Source organism: Phycodurus eques, chromosome 15 (assembly GCF_024500275.1).
Source record: "Phycodurus eques isolate BA_2022a chromosome 15, UOR_Pequ_1.1, whole genome shotgun sequence".
NCBI lineage: Eukaryota > Metazoa > Chordata > Actinopteri > Syngnathiformes > Syngnathidae > Phycodurus > Phycodurus eques.
The window spans coordinates 12,920,893-12,937,847 of record NC_084539.1 but is presented as its reverse complement, the minus strand read 5'-3'; the positions used below and the strand labels follow the sequence as shown (position 1 = coordinate 12,937,847).

Sequence of the window (16,955 nt, the reverse complement as noted above, 5' to 3'; positions counted from 1 at the left end):
CTCCCCGCGACCCTCAACAGGAGAAGCAGTAACAACAAGGATGAATGCACAAACTGTACATGCAATTAATTTCATTCACATACACCAACCACTCCCCCACAGCCGCACAGAGACCCTCACACATCTTGTGTGACATGTAGTAACATGATGACTTCAGTAGGGGTCACAAGTACTCTGTATGGCTCCACTGGGGGGAGGGCCTCCAGTCTCTCTGCTCCATGTGTGTTTTAGGGGAGCAGACCCTTTAGCAGAATGGCAATGCAGCGACACAGGCTCTCCAATCACCTCCTCTCCTTCCACCCAGCACTTTGGTACTGAAGGCTTTGCTGCAATCAGACAACAAATGACTATGTTTGCCTTGCCATTTCCACCATTATGTAAAGGTAAAATTATTGTTGTTATTATGTAAAAGTTATTGGATGAGTAGAACCTCACTTTTCCATATATGACTGAATAACACGGTAATAAACAGGTCACTTTCAATGAATGGAAATTAGTCATACGTTCATTTGACAAAGACTCCTTTTGGAAAGATTCATACTCTTCAGTGGAAATCAGCTTTAGTGAAAGTTGTTTTGTAAATGTTTTTTGTCTTTGTTATTTTCACTACTTTAATAGACTTGCCAACAAATTATATTGTAGGGGAAAAAAAGCATATAGTTGAAAGACTGAATAAAATGGCCAACAAGGACTGCAAATGATGAATTAGAATGTTCTGTTAACAACAGAGTCAGAAATGTGCATACAGCAGGAATCCATTTCTGTCTTTCAAGGTACAAACCCTCATCTACGCCACAGGGTTAATTATTGGAGTCCAAACTCTGCGGCTCCTTTTTGCAAGCCATCAAGCGTCAAAGGTACAAAGGCAGTACTAAGAGGTTTCCACCAAAGTGACAAGCCATTATTCTCTCCGCAAGGTACTGTATAATGATGCTCATTCTGAGAGTGAAAATGTGAGTGACAAGTATATCTCATTATGTTCAGTCTGCGTATGTAAAACTATCTCATGTATGAACTAAAACCACAAAATGGTTGTTAATGGGCCAGGTCATGTGTTAAAGCCAGTGTGTAATTTCTTACTCATGACCACCAGTGGCACCTTGAGCATGTCCACTCCAGGTGATTTCTTCACTTTAGACTGGTACGTAGCACTATGAGCAGGTAACAGTCGCCCGACGGAGAGCGAGGCGTCACCTGATGAGGGGTCACTGGCAGCAAAGCTGAGTCCTTTGGCAAGTTCACGGTTGTGAATGTACATGGTGCCGCCAGTATAAAACATGAGCCGACAGTGAACCAAATACAACTAAAATGCATGTTTAAAGTACCATACAGTTTTGAGTTGACCAGGCTGTATTAGTAGTTTTATGTCTTAACCAACAAAAAGCTGCAAGCGAGCTCAGTATAATACAGTACGCTCACAGTTGTCAATATGTTGGTGAAAACATCCAATATTATATTTTTAGAATTCATTTGTGATAGTAACTATACAAAATATAGTGCCATGAAAAAGTATTTGCCCCCTTCTCAAATTCTTATTTTTTTTGCATAACTCCCCCAGTTTAAGATCATCAAACAAAATATAACCCAAGTGAACATAAAATGCTTTTTTAAATGGTAATTTTATTTATTGAGGGGAGAATAAAATGATTCAAAGCAACCTGGCCCTGTTTGGAAAAAAAAATTAAATCATGAATTAACTGGCAAGTCATATTTTTTTTAAAAGCTGAGTTCATTTTCACTGATCACACTCAAGCCTCATTTACCTCCAGACCTGTTTAATCAAGAAATCACTCAAATAGAACCCGTCTGACAAAATGAAGTCAGCCAACAGATCCAAAAAAGCTGCAACAAAATGCAACAATCCAATGAAATGCAAGAACAGATGAAGAATAATGTAATGGGCTTCCATCAGTCTGGAAAGGGTTCAAAAGTAATTTCTAAAGCTAAGATTCCAGCGAACCACAGTGAGAGCCATTGTTGACAAATGGAGAAAACATGTAACAGTGGTGAACCTTCCCAGGAGTGGCCGGCCTCCCAAAATTACCCCTAGAGCACAGAAGGTCACAAAGGAACCTGGGACAACATCTAAAGAACTGCACTTCTTCATTGCTTCAGTTATAGTCAGTGCTCATGACTCAACAATAAGGAAGAGAGTGGGCAAAAACAGCATCCATGGCAGAGTCAGAGCTGCCAACCTAAAGAAATTCAGTTCCAGAAAGATTTGACCAAATTTGGTCAAGAACATTTATTGCAGTATATTTTGTAATAAGATAAAAAATAATTCTGCATACTGTTCAATTGCACAACATAGTCATTACTTGTAATCATTCATAAATTATGGCTTCAATATTTGTTATTTCAATGTTTTTATTGCATCAACCTTGTAATGGCGGTGGAGTTGCAGCCTGAATCTAAGTGTATGAGATTTTGATATGCCATCGTCAAAACTATCTGTGTCTTTGGACTAATTTGCCTTCACCAATTCTGTTTTCAACCTTGGTGAGAAAAACATCCACCCATTCATCCATTTTCTTTACCGCTTATCCACTCTAGGGTCGCGGGCTGCCGGAGTCTATCCCAGCTATCTTCGGGCGGGAGGCGGGGTACATCCTGAACCGGTCGCCAGCCAATCGACACATAGAAAACAACCAAAAAAACAAGTCGGATTCATCAGAATTCAAAGTCAATTAAAACTCAGCACTCTATCTTGCAAACAAACAAATAACATCGCTGATAGATTAAATTGGATAGTTTATGCATGGACAATAGTTTAAAATAAAATAGAAAGCACCAAGCAGTTTGTTTTTCTCTTTTCTTTAAACACTATAGTGTTTATTTCATGGAACTCATTCATGAAATTTTCATCACGGTGGCTGGATAGAGCGCCGTACTGGCCGGTAATGTCGAAGGTCGGAATTTCTTCCCCCCAATATCCGGAACAATTGGTGTTATGGCCGTAACGAGTCAGCGTTCAGTGTTTTCCGTAACAAAATATGGACGTTCCGGTACATTTGGCAGCTCTGCAAAGTTCCAAGGCGAAAACCACTGCTGACCAAAAAGAACATAAAGGCTGTGGTCTTACGTTTTTCCCAAAAAAAAACAAAAAAACAACAAATTAAAAAAACATCTGATTCCCAAGACTTTTGGGAGAATATTCTATGGACTGTTAAAGTTGAACTTTTTGGAAGGTGTGTGTCTCACTATATTTGGTGTAAATGTAACACAGCATTTCAAAAAAAGGACATCATACCAACAGTGAAACATGGTGTTGGTAGTGTGACGTTCTGGGGCTGCATTTTCCATAAGGAACTGGACAACTTGCTGTGATTGATGGAACCATGCCTTCTGCTCTTTACCAGAAAATCCTGAAGGAGAATGTTCGGCCATCAGTTTGTGATCTCAAACTGAAGCGCACTTCGGTTCTGCAGCAGGACAACAATCCAAACAGCAAGTTAATTTCTGAATGGCTTAAAAAAAACAAAATGAAGGTTTTAGAGAGGCCTAGTCAAAGTCCGGACTTGAATCTGATTGAACTGCTGTGGCAGGACCTTAAAAATGCCGTTCATGCTCGAAAACCCTCCATTGTTGCTGAATTAAAACAATTTTGCATGAAAGAGTGGGCCAAAATATCTCTACAAAGATGTGAAAGACTCATTGCTGGTCACAGATAGCGCTTGATTGTTGCTGGTGAGGGTGGGCAAACCACTTCTTAGGTTAAGGGGGCAATCATTTTTTCACACAGGGCCAGATAGCTTTGAATAGGGTTTTTCTTCTTTCACAAATAAAATCACCATTTAAAAACTGCAATTTATGTTTACTTGGGTTATTTTTGTCTATTATTTGCATTTGATTGATGATTTTAAGCATTATTAAAGTAGGGAAGCTATGCAAAAGAAAAAAGAATTTGAGAAGGGGGCAAATACTTTTTCACAGCACTGTATATTATTTGTGGTAAATTCTGTTTTGCAGATTTGGTCAACATTTCAAGGAGTCTTTGAGAGTGAGCATTAATTTGGCTTTTAGTTTAAAAACAAAGGTTCAACAAATACACTATGAACAAATAAACAGTATGATGTATTTTTATGTAACTATAATTTTTCCTACAACGAGAAGTGTAAGATACATTATGTTGTATTTCTACTTACCATCTGATCTTTTTGTGTTGTGTCAGGGCTGACCACCGATCATTCGATATCAAGTTTCCCAGTGTCCAAAAAACTTGGTGTGTAAGTGCAACCCTAAGTCACACGTCACACTCTCTCCCAAGGCTTTCTGCATAGTCTGAGGGCCCGTCGATGACACCTGCATTCCTTGAGTGCTTCGTATTTCTTTGAAAATAAAGACTAGTCTTGTTTCGAATGTGTATAAACTGTTGCTGCCACATTCGATAAGATAGCGAGTTTGTGTGTCAGTCAGCTTGTTGAATTTCCCACCAGCTAACTAGCCAGCTTGCTACCCCTCCAGTTTGCAAGGTGTACAATTTATTTGATTTTTAATTCAAGAAAAGCATAACTGTAAACAGCATGCCGATTTTCAGCTGCTGTACAAGAACTGAGCTTTACAAAAGATATTTAGTGTAGACTCACAGGGCTACACTCCAAAGAAAAACATGCATCAGCTCATATCCCATGAAAGTTAGAAAACAGCCACCAGAAGGAATATTGCGTTATCCTGATTGGACAAATCTGAGCACCATGGTAACACATGAGGTAGTTTATACCACTGAGGCTGCCTTGTGCTGCCTAATTATATGCTCTGAAAATAGGCTTTGTTCACTACTGCGTCTCATGGCATACAGTGAAATACACATTGCAGGTACATAGTAATACTATATACTGTATATGGTAAGACGTGATCATTATTTTGTGGTCTTACCTGTGCTTAAGAGACTTTTGTAAATTAAGAAGAAATACATCCAGGGTGGGCAGCTGTAGTAAATCGTTGAGCAACTCCAGCTTTGTTTGAACTTCATCTTCTTGAATTCTCAGGGAAGAAGTAGTGAAACGATGCTGTGACCCCCAAAAAATCGTCTTCTTTTGTCTAACGCAAAAGTCTTTCAGTTACATTACACTCGACAAATGCAAGCTTATTCACGGATGGTACGATGTATAACCTGTAGACAAAGTTTGAAGAGATGCGATGTGACAAAAGGCAAATGATAAAGCAGCAGTGTGTGGCTTTCCACTTTAATACAACGTTCTGCAATTGGTTTCCTCCACCTGCCCTACCTGTTCGACAGGTGGTCCAATTCGGCTCACTTCCACTTACCTCTTTCTGTAGGTAATCACAACCATGACCAAATGGCAGTTTACATATTGAAATCCCTCCTCCCTTTATCTGAAAAACAACAACAAAAATGCTACTACTTCCGACAAAAAGTACATATATTTACTCCGTTACGTTTACTCAAGTAACATTTTGGACAAATTGAGAGTAGCTTTAATGAAGCATACTTTTTACTTTTACTTGAGTATTTATGTCAAGAAGAAACAGTGCTTTTACTCAGTTACAATGATGTACATGCCGCTCACTTTCATTTATCAATAATTGTGTGCGCGATCTATTATTCGACTTTCGTTTTTGACATTAGCATCGGGCGTCGTTGCTCCAATCCGCTGTGATTACCACGGTGATGTATCACTCAAGTTCACCAGTCAAACGACACAAGAAAATCACTTCTTTTATTGGGCTTCGCAGGCCAATCAAAGTGAGTCGTGACAGCCGTGCGCAAGTCGTGTTTACATTACAGACTACAAACAACAACAACAGCTTCAATATGCAGCGTAGTTTTATCACTGCCCAAACTGACAAAACACCTTGCGGTAAGTTGCAGATGGTTTTGCTGTTGTTTTGGCTGTGCATATGGCATAAACATCTTTTGGGGTACCTTATGTTCTCTCCCTCTCTCTCTTTCTCTCTCACACACACACACTTTATCAATAATGTCTGGTCAGCAAACAGCTTCTTCATTAAATCATTTTAGCGGATAAAGCAAATAATGTTTCTGCAAGGCCCTATGCATGTGTTGTTGTTTTTTTCCCCCTTAAAAACTGAAATGGTGGCAGGTGTGTGTGGACTTCCACTGAACACGAGTTTGAATATGATCTTTTACTTCTGAACACAGCCACATGTCAGTTATAAAAGGGAGCACAACGTTGTGCAACCAGATTTATTTTTTTATTAATTTTATTTAACCAAGTAAAAGACCAGTTTGCAATGGTGACCTGGCCAAGAGGGTTAAACGTTAAGTCCCAGCAATCATGTTCAGGTTTATTTCAGTTGTTTATTTTCACTTCCACTCTCAAAAAGATACAAAAATGAATCAGTTGAGTTGTATGCAATACATGAAGTATACCCACCCCTCCCACCCCCACATTTAAAAGCAAAAGACACCCACGCATACACATGCACACAGCAGGCATTGTTTAATAGTGTATACACATGACAAGGCATTGAGGAAAAACAAACCTATGGGAGGCATCCACACCGAGAGGTGCCACCACCTGCAGCCACAGAGGATGCCGTTGCAAAGACCACCATGACCCGGGAAGACTGGGATGGATTAATACATACAATAAAATAGAATAAAGATAACAAAAGTAATGAATAGCTAAATGAATAAATAAAGTAAATAAATATTTAAGAAATCAGTTAAAAGCTAAACCAAATATGTGAGTCTTGAGCCTCCTTTTAAAAGCATCAACAGACTGCGGTCCTGATGCCACTTTGGGAGGCTATTCCAAAGGTGCGGGCCATAGTGGCTGAATACAGCCTCGCCGTAAATTTGTTCTAGCCGTTGGAATAAAAAGCCGGCGCCACGACCTCAGTGCCCGCGAGGGTTGATATGATAAAAGCATATCGGATAGATATGATGGCCCAAGACTGTTAAGAAATTGATAAACTAGTAAAAGAACCTTAAAATCGATCCTAAAACACACAGCGAGCCAAATCAGTCATCTTAAAACCGGTCTAATGTGTTCTCGCCCTCTGGTCTTCGTCAGCACATGAACAGCTGAGTTCTGCAGTAGTTGTAGATTACAGATAGTCTTTTTTTGGAAGACCAGAGAGCAGGGCATTGCAATAGTCTAAACGACAGAGGATAAAAGCATGCATCAGCACCTCTGTGTTAGCCTGAAAGAGAAATGGGCAGACTGGCTATATTTTTCAGGTGGTAAAAACCTATCTTGGTTACGTTCTTGACATGTGGAATAAAATTAAACTCAGAGTAAAAAAAAAAAAAAAAAAAACGCCCAGGTTCTTTACACACTGTGATGGTTTAAAATCTTGGTAAAAGTTCTCTTGCCTTCAGGACCGTTAACTAAACCCTTTGTTCTGTCCTTGTTGAGCTGTAGTCCCTGGAGAAAACCCACGCAGGCACGGGGAGAGCATGCAAACTCCACACGAGCGGGACTGGGATTTGAACGCCGGTCCCCAGAACTGCGAGGCAGATGTGCTAACCTGTCGTCCACCGTGCCGCCCATCCATAACTTAACATCTAAAATACAGTTAAGAAAGGGTACCAATTGGCCCTGTGTCATCAGTATCAAATGTGTCAAAAACTAAATTCACCGGAGAGCTTTTTTGGGAAGAAACAAGCAAACAATGGGGCAGCAGAAGGGTCGCACACTCCCTGCAAAAGGAACGCATTTAAAATAAAATACCAGGATTCCTACCTATGTTATGGGTTCTTTGCAACAGGTGACCCACAAGCTCCACACCTGCTACACGTAATTTGTGGTGACGACCTTGCTAATGAAGCAATGAAACACTGGAAACTCCCTTGGCTCATTGTGATGAAACGCCCTACTTTAAAAGACGAGCTCTTGGAAGTTTTTGAAAGAAAAAAAAAGAACATGGACCAAAAAAAAACAAAAAAACAGTGATCGAGGGCCACATCTTCAATAAATATACAGTATCTGTCCTAAAGGCATGATTTTTTTTGCTAAAGCCGGGAACTCCTTTTCTATTGGGGTAGAATTGATTCTGCCTGCTACCATGGACATTTGCAGTGAACGTTTTGGAGAGGCTGCGGTAAATAAAATAGCAAATGTCCCTCTTTCGACTAACACCATAAATCGAAAAATTTATGAAATAGGGGAGGATGGTGAGGCACAGTTAGGGAGAATAAATGAGTCACCATGGTATGCGATTCAGGTGGATGAATCTACTAATATTGCTAATTTTTGTGCGATATATTTTTCAAGAGGATGTGCATGAAGATTTATGTGCAACCAAATTTGCTGACCAAAACCACTGCTAAGATGCAGTTAAAGTTATCAACCATATGAAAGCACATGCCCTGAATTTGCGTCCGTTTGACAGCCCTGTGAAAGAACTGAAGTTAAACATAGATCCCTTTGCTTGTAATGTACACAGAAGTTAGATGCTTTCACGAGGCAAATCACAGGTAAATTACAAGAGTCCCTGCAGAGATAAATTCTTGAAAAAACAGTCGCCACTGGCAGAGCTTTTCAGCAATACTGATTGGGTTTTGAGTCTTGCTTAACCGTGTGACATTTTTAACCTGCTCAACAAACTCAATTTCTCTCTAGAAGGGAAAATGGCAACTGTATTCAAATTGTCAGATAAGATCGATGCTTTCAAGCCCTAACTGGAATTATGGAAAAGGAGAGTGATTTTTGATGTTTCACACTGTAGCAGGGACTATAGAAGAGACTCAAATCGGACATTCATTCTCCCAGCTGACCTCCTGTCAAAAGAGTTGAGCATTACTTACAATCACAAATGATCCTGGGATGCGAAATAAATTAATCTGTTACCCATTTGTGAACAATCCTAGTGATTCAACCTTGTCTTTACTTGAAGAGGAACAATTGCTTGAGGTTGCAAATGAAGGTGACCTGCAATCCACATTTAAGACAATTTTGCAAATCTCTTTGGAGTCGGGATTTAAGTAAAAGAAGACAGTCCGGGTTGTGCTAAACATCAATTAATCAATAAAAAGATCTGAAAATGATTCTTCTGTTTTCAAACTCATATCTTTGTGATGCAGGGTTTTCTGCAATGACAGCCATCAAGACTACTACAGGGTAGACTGGAGCTACAGAACACAATTGGAGTGCCACTGTCATCCATCACATCCAGATAGAACCTAGTTGCAGGGAATCAAGCCAAAGACTCCCACTGATTCTTCATTATAGGGAGTTGATATTTTTCTGCAGAATCATTGTAATTGGTTCATATGAAGTGTAATCTTTTTTAGATTACATGCTCTGAACTGACAAAAGGTTTTTGTAATTGATATCCCCGCAACTTTAGCCAGTCCACTGTTTTATTATTATTATTATTATATATGATATATTCTTGCATTCATTTGTGGAGAAATATTTTACTTTTTAAAAATGTTTTAAATCATGTAAAGCACATTGAGTTACCTTGAATATGAAATGTGCTATATATGATTTTCTTTGCTTTCCTTGAACACTCATTTGGCTTTTTTCCCGCCTTATCAGCAAATTCATTTTTGACACAAGACAAACAACATATTTACTGACAATAAAGATAATAATATCTAATAAAGCAGACTTGTCTGGGACTGAGCCAGCTTAACTCCTCTTCCTTCCTCCTACTCACTTCCAATGTTTAAACTCTGGTCATGGCCTGTATTCCGAGACAGCTCTAACAGTTATTCAGGGAAACAATATTTGTCACTGTGGGGCTTGGATTTTACTTGACAGTATGATATTTCATGCATCCCTCTAGATCAGGGGTGTCAAACTCAAATTCACACTGCGCCAAAATAAAAAATTGGGACAATGTCGCAGGCCAAACGCAATATTTAATGAAAAATCACTGCGATGTGCATGTTTCCCTTCTCTGCAGAAATGTAGTGTTAAGGTTTATCTTATGACAACAAACTTAAATTTTCCTTACACACTGAATCTGGAATAAACAAACTTTAATATTATAAACACATGAGAAATCAAATTTGCATCAGTGGTATTTGTTTGTTGTTTTGTATTTAAATAGATAACATGAATTCTTCTGTCTCTCTATCTTCTATTTATCCATCTCCAGCTCCCTTTCTTTTTGATCTAAATCTTTTTTCAAAGGCCAACAACAAAATAACCCAAAAAATAAGAATGTTCTTCAATAAAAATCTAAACTTCAAACTATTAACAGTCCCTCCCTAGGAGTTAATAATGGGCATTAAAAAAACATTAATTCAATTGTGTTATATTCTTTGTTATAGCCACGTTGCTCCGCACATGACAAACAGGTCTGTCTTTTACTTCAGTGAACAGATAATCTGCCTGCAACCTGTCTTGTTTGGCCATTTTGGGAAGGGGGAAGTGTAAATTTGCTTGAGGAGACTGGTAGCATAGTTGCTAATGACAGCAACAGAAAGGGAAGAGGCGCTCACTGGTCTAGACGGATGGGCCAGCACACTAGCGAAGCATTCTGGGATTTGTAATATTACTGGCGCATGTGCTATATACTGGCAGGCCAGCTCTAATGCACATTTGATATGGTCTTGCGCGCCAAATATAATTACATCGTGGGCCAAATGTAAATAATGTCCTATGCCAATGTATTTATCAGGACTTGCTTATTCTGTCTACAAGCTGCAAGAAAAATTGTAGAAAGTTTGGAGGTTTTCTAACAGTAACAGCCAACAGCAAGTAAAAGTATAACCACATGCAATGAAGTAAACAACATCATGTATAATAGGAGCGCACAAGGGGGGATAGTGTATTCAAGAAGTTGTTTATTTCCATTAAAAAAGGAAACCACTCCAAAAGTAGAAGCCAATTTGGTTTTCCTTTTCTTCTCTGTGTTAAATTAATAATACAAATATCTATATTGGGATTGCCACAGAGTATTTTTCAGCACATGACATATCAAAGTGAAGACGATCAGTGATGCCGAGCCTAATGTCAAATCATATTTTACTGCCAGAATCATACACCGTTCAAACTCCTCCAGCTAAAAAGCCATCAGTGCTCGGAACCTTGTCTGTTAGAATTACGGCTCAAGCATGAGGACGGGTGCCAATACAAGTTCAACAAGAAAACTGACAACATTGTCAGTCGACACATGGTTGGAGAGTAGAGAGTAGTGCATCGGTATCATGGTCAGTTAATAAACCAATCAGCTAAACTTCATTCCAAACCAAGGTCACCACATGTTCCTTTTTTTACATGACAGCAGACAACGCAGTTGTTCAACAAAGACGTTACACTACGTTCCTTTTCTATCATGATGATTAAGATACTCACCAAGCCCTGAGGTGTCTCTTTGACTACCACACCTGTGGTTTATTGATTTGCCAGCAAAAAGTATTTTTGGGAGCAGAATGTCTGTGGCGGTCAGCTATGGAAGTTCAACTTTTCAGAGCACTCCCATTACAGGCAATGTTATTACAGCACTCACCCCTTTTTTGCTTGAGGAGTTTGAACTATCCAGCATGCTGGTCCTTGGCCAGCGGCCATACTTGGGGCTGTTGCCTTTGCTGAAGAGTACTTAAGGTACAGCTCACATGCTTCCCTGAGTCAGGTGAGTGAATCCACAATGCCTGTACGGACCTGTACTGCTATTACTACTACTAATACAACCACTACAATGATGATGATGATGATTAGATCACAAACACATCATCTTTGTCAATTCTTTGTCAATATTTCCTCATTTTGCTCCCGGTACATGCCTACTGTTTGGTGTTGCATTGTCTTTCGGATTTATACGAGCCCAAAAAGTAAATAACTATCGTAACTGCTGACAAGGTGTTGTTTCGTTGTTTTGTGTCCTCTGCTTTTAACATTTAATTGCACATTAATACGTATGTTAACATTTATCAGTAAAGTTCCTTAGTTAAACTTAAATTGTTCATAATTCCTGGGGTGCAATTAAATATGTGTAACGGCTTTTCCTCGGGAAGTTAGATTTTCTCTAGCTTGTCTGATTACAATAGCACAGCTCTATACTGTATCCCTTCCATATCCATCCATCCATTTTCCAAACCACTTATCCTCACAAGTGTCTTGGGTGTGCTGGCGCCTATCTCAGTTAACTTCGGTCTAGAGGCGGGGTATACCCTGAACTGGTCGCCAGCCAATCTCAGGGCACATATAGACAAACAACCATTCGCACTCACATTCACACCTAAGGACAACCTTCTTCTTCAATCAACTTACCATACATGTTTTTGGAACGTGGGAGGAAACCGGAGGAAACCATAGTCTGTGTTCTAACATCATGTCTTGAAATAAACCATTACAGTGATAAGTGATAACAATTGGTGACCTGGCTGCTCTGCATCTCTGTAATGACAAACCAGGATCAGTATGTGATCCTGGTTTGTCATTACAGAGATGCTATTTAAAAAAAAAAAAAAAATTTTTTTTTTTTTTAGAACTTGTAAATACCACCTAAACCCAAAGACACGGATGCAGCACTGAAATCTGCATCGGGTTATCTGATCCTCTGTATATTCAGCTGCCTGTATAAGTACAATGGCTGTCGACTGTAAAATGATCAAATAGGATATGACGCGTTGGTCAGCCAATCAGAAGCCGTGTCGTGTATGACACAGAGCTAGGCTGGCTCGTTTACCCAGTGCTAGACGCCATTAACCAAACGCGATTGCTGCCAACTAAGATATATGTCAATAAAATATGATTGACATGCGTGCGTGAGCGTTTGTGACATGCATGCGTGAGCCCCAGTGACATGCTGGCCTGAATGCGATTGACTGGTGTTAATGAGAGCAAACCTTTCAGGAGTCCGTATGAGAGTATTTGACTGGTGTTTAAGAGAGCATTTGACTCGTGTTTATAAGAGCTTTTGAAAAGTATTTATGAGTGCATTTGACTAGTGTTTATGAGAGCCTTTCAGTAGTTTGTGTATGTGAGAGAATTAGAATAGTAAGTGTGAGAGCTAATGCTGAATAATGTCCCTAGCGGCCCCTCATAGTGTATTTTGCACATCTGTTGACTCGCTAAATGCAATTCTCGCTGATGCAGAATGCCTAATATCCTGCTCTCTCCCCATCGTTGTCAAGCTTGGCAGACTGTAACCATGTGGATGAATTATGGATTTACCTGAATCTATGGAGCTCTGTGATGTGGCAGTCACTTTGGGTGGAGTAAAGAATGTCCAAAGCATAGCTCTGGGTTGCGTGGAACTGCATGGAGAGTTAGGACAACAGTGTGACAAAGTTTGTGGTTGGTGGTAAGAAGCCAATTGTGACAGGGGTGTCAATCAAGTAGCTATAGTAGCAGAAATTGTAGAAAAAACTTTTGTTTTTCAATTGCAACAGACACATTGACAGTGTCACACTTTACTGAAGAATACATCGGTGTGTATTTTGCTTTTCTTTTTTGTGACATTTATTCCAAAACAGACACTAGCCCTTTGGTCATGTAAATTGGAAAAGCCAAATTGCTGGGATGAAAATTTAGATTCAAATTTAAATTCAGAATGAACCTAAAATGCACTAACCTTTACAGATAAACTTAATGTGACCTCTCAACTTTTCAATGCGAATTTCTGCAATTGTTCAATATTTCAGTAGTTTTCGCGCAACTAGCTCAATGGCAAATGTTCATTTTTAGGGTACGAAAAACCTTTTACCATTATAAACCCACAATACACTTTGGGAGGAATTAAACACACCAACAGTATTGCTAAGAGCCCACTGAGATTCTGACACCACCACTTGTTCATACATTGTACAATCAACCCTGAACATTTTCAGTATTAACAATGAAACAGTCTGACAGAGACACTAAAATTGATAACTCACATTCCAAAGAAATAACAAGGAACATCTCTCAATCTTACATTTTATTGGAGGCTTTGTGAGAACATTTGCAATCATGTCTGAACAAGCATTTATTATTTTTGTGTTCATTAGTATTTTTGTTATTTGAGCGGTCCAGTCAGTGGCGTTTTTGGGCAGTTTTCAGCCCCAAAAACCTGTTGTCAACATTTTGTGTGTGCGTGTGTGTGTGTCAACAAATCGTCAATAGTCTGAATGCCCTCCTCAGGTGCATATCCGTGCGCAATATCATTTCATCATTTGTATCATTTCAACACATCTCACATTACCCTTCAAAATAAATGAATTACAGATTATTTGATTTAGAAAAAATGAACCCAAAGTGCACAATCATATCGCCTTTGCAACCCATAAAAATACCAGTTTTCAAGCAATGCAGGTAAAAAGATCTGCGTCGTTTGTTAGGTTGAGCTTTCTAATAGCCAATCTGCAAAGTAAAAACATACACATGCAGCAAAGACTGTCCGTAACAACTGCTAACAACCCCAGCTAAATTTAGCTTCTCCCTGACATACAAAGATCAACATTTTTGACACCAATTACTACATTCCTACTAGCCAAGGCACTGGTAGCCTCTTAGAGCATTACAGAACACCAAACTACGAACGGGTGAGTTTTTCAGCTCGTAGCTGAAAGTTTGTTTCACAGAAATAAAATGTGAACAGGTGAATTCATGAATCGCGAGCCACAGCTATGCAATGAGCCACTGTATATATGCTGTATATGGCAGATACGGTATTGACTTGTTGGATTTGCTCGATGAATAGGAATCATACAGGTTGATGGCACAACTGGATTGAAGAGTGTGTTTATTCCAGTGTTGGAAGGAGCTGAAGCTGCTAAAACTAGAGCTTGGAGTTTGCGCTTTTAATTCTTTTTTTTGTTTTTTTAATTTACTAAGCTGGGAACAGATCTGTCACTCAAAGCCTCCTTACACAGAGTCATGGATCATGCCCAGGAACTTTAATGAGATGATGCTAAATTATGCAGCATAGACTGCAGTGGCAGCTCTGATTCCACAGTGTCATGCTGTGGACTTTATATCACTCAAAAGGAAACAAGGGTCTTCAAAGAAAAAGGAAAGGCAATCTTTGAGACATTGTCACTCCTCAAAAAAGAGGAGTGACAAGACAGGAGATGTTTTAGATGCCCAGAAGAATGTGTGGAGATTATTCCTTTTTCCATCCACATTGGTTTCCGCCATTGCTTCATCAATACATTCAAATGAAGATTCTGGTCTTGGTCCACCTTGTTCAATTTCTTCGGGACTTCCAAGCATGGACCCTTATATCTAGCTCAAGATATTCCATCATATTTTTATATCCTTCAGATTGTTTTAGATTATTGGTCTATATTGGAGCAACTCACTCACAGAAACAGTTAATTCTAAGATGAAGAAACATAAAAGCTTTGAAAAACAAATAAACAATATATACAGCAGTGTTTTATTAAAAAGCTAAACTATGCTAAGAACAGTGACAAGTGCTGAATCGCTCAGTTCTGCTGGGCAGTGAGAGGAGCCGTCTGTTGCTCCGCTGGGCCAGGAGGCTTTTTGTGGTGTCTCCGATTGTCCATTATGGCATTTAGTTTGTTCAGTGAGACTGTCAACAACAGTCTTTAAGTCAAGCCTCCTGGCAAGCGCAGCTTATCCAGCCTCTTCGTGTTTTTGTCGGTCAAACTGCCCCCTCCCCAAAGGGCACTGGTCACCCCAGTGTGATCAAATGTGCAGTAACTCGCAGCACACATCAAAGGACCTCAAGGAAAAGAGGTGGCTCCTTTTTATAGAAGGCATCGATGTTTGGGATCCAATCCAGCCTGTCCAGGATCCCCATGTACAGTTGTAACCAGATTTTACACACACTATATAAAAAGACACATGCACTTTTTTTTTCTCATTGACTGACATGATATCAGAGTAAACTTTTCCTGTTTTAAGTCAATTAGGATTTCCTAAATGCCAGTAATGAAAAAGGATTTTTACTTTCTTCAAAGACCGAGGTTTACATACAGTAAAGCCGCTTTTCCATTACAGGTTCGTGAACGGCCTGGCCCCACTCTGTCCCGGCCTCGCTTGCCCTGGCCTGGCCTTCGTTGTTTTTCCCCAATACAACAATCAAAAATAGGAGGGATTGGGGCGGGATCAAGAAGAAGTTGACACGCTCGTCTCTTGTCGCACCTTCTATCTCTCGCTGTATTTCATTTAATGCCAATATGGACAAAAATGCCCGCACCTCCTCAGTCGACTACAGAACAAAAGCTGCTTTAAGCCTGCTGCACGCTGCGCGACAGGGTCAAACCCGACTGGGCCGGACCATCGCGTAGAGTTGCCAATGCACCCCCGCAAATTGAACGATTGCTGCGTATTCGGTATATTGTACTTTATCACATTTCTTAAATCATAAAAATATAGATAAATAGCTAAGGAAGTAGCAGGCTGCTAAAGAGAGAGGGTGTTGGTGAGAATAATAGCGATAGTGTGGATATTTGCAAGGAGGCTCGCTGGCTCCATTCATTTCCATGTACATACGAACGCATACATTCTGGTCCAGTGTCGTACCTGAACGAGGTCAGTGAATGAAAGTTAATGAACTTGTTCATGTTTTGTGCAAACGTGAACTGAACTTAGTTAATTTCTGCCTGATGAATATAGTTGAGAGCGCGCTCATTCTGGCGTCAAAGAACGGTTTTCAAACGAAAGTTCATTTTCATTCAAGAGTGCCAGGTTTCGTTAGGGACTTCCAGGACAAACCTGCTGAAAACACTATACACGAACCTTCATATATCCGCGGATAAACGCTCTATTAGGCAACCGATTCAACGCGGCCACGGCCACCATTCATGGCAGGCACGTCGCAGGTGCGTTCAGTAACACTGCGTAAATGGGAGCGAATGTGTTCTTCGGCTGTTCTTTTGTAATGCCGTACATAATTTAAACAAATTGATTACTAGGAAAATTATTATTTGTATCTTTTGTGGTGGTGTAATTTTCGAGCGCAATCGTCATTTGAACCACATGTCAACCAAGTAACAAAAACTGCCTTCTTTTCCAACCTCATTACGCCCCGTACTTCAAAACCTCTACCGGCTCCCAACTCAGCACATCCAGTTCAAAGTCCTTCTCCTCACATTCAAAGCCTTTCATCAACCTGTCCAT

The 16,955-nt window shown here is 39.8% G+C and overlaps 1 pseudogene; it reads right to left on the bottom strand.

Annotated features, from left to right (window-relative positions):
• Positions 1–16,955, bottom strand: part of LOC133414118 (coxsackievirus and adenovirus receptor homolog) — a 24,766-nt pseudogene extending 7,811 nt beyond the window's left edge.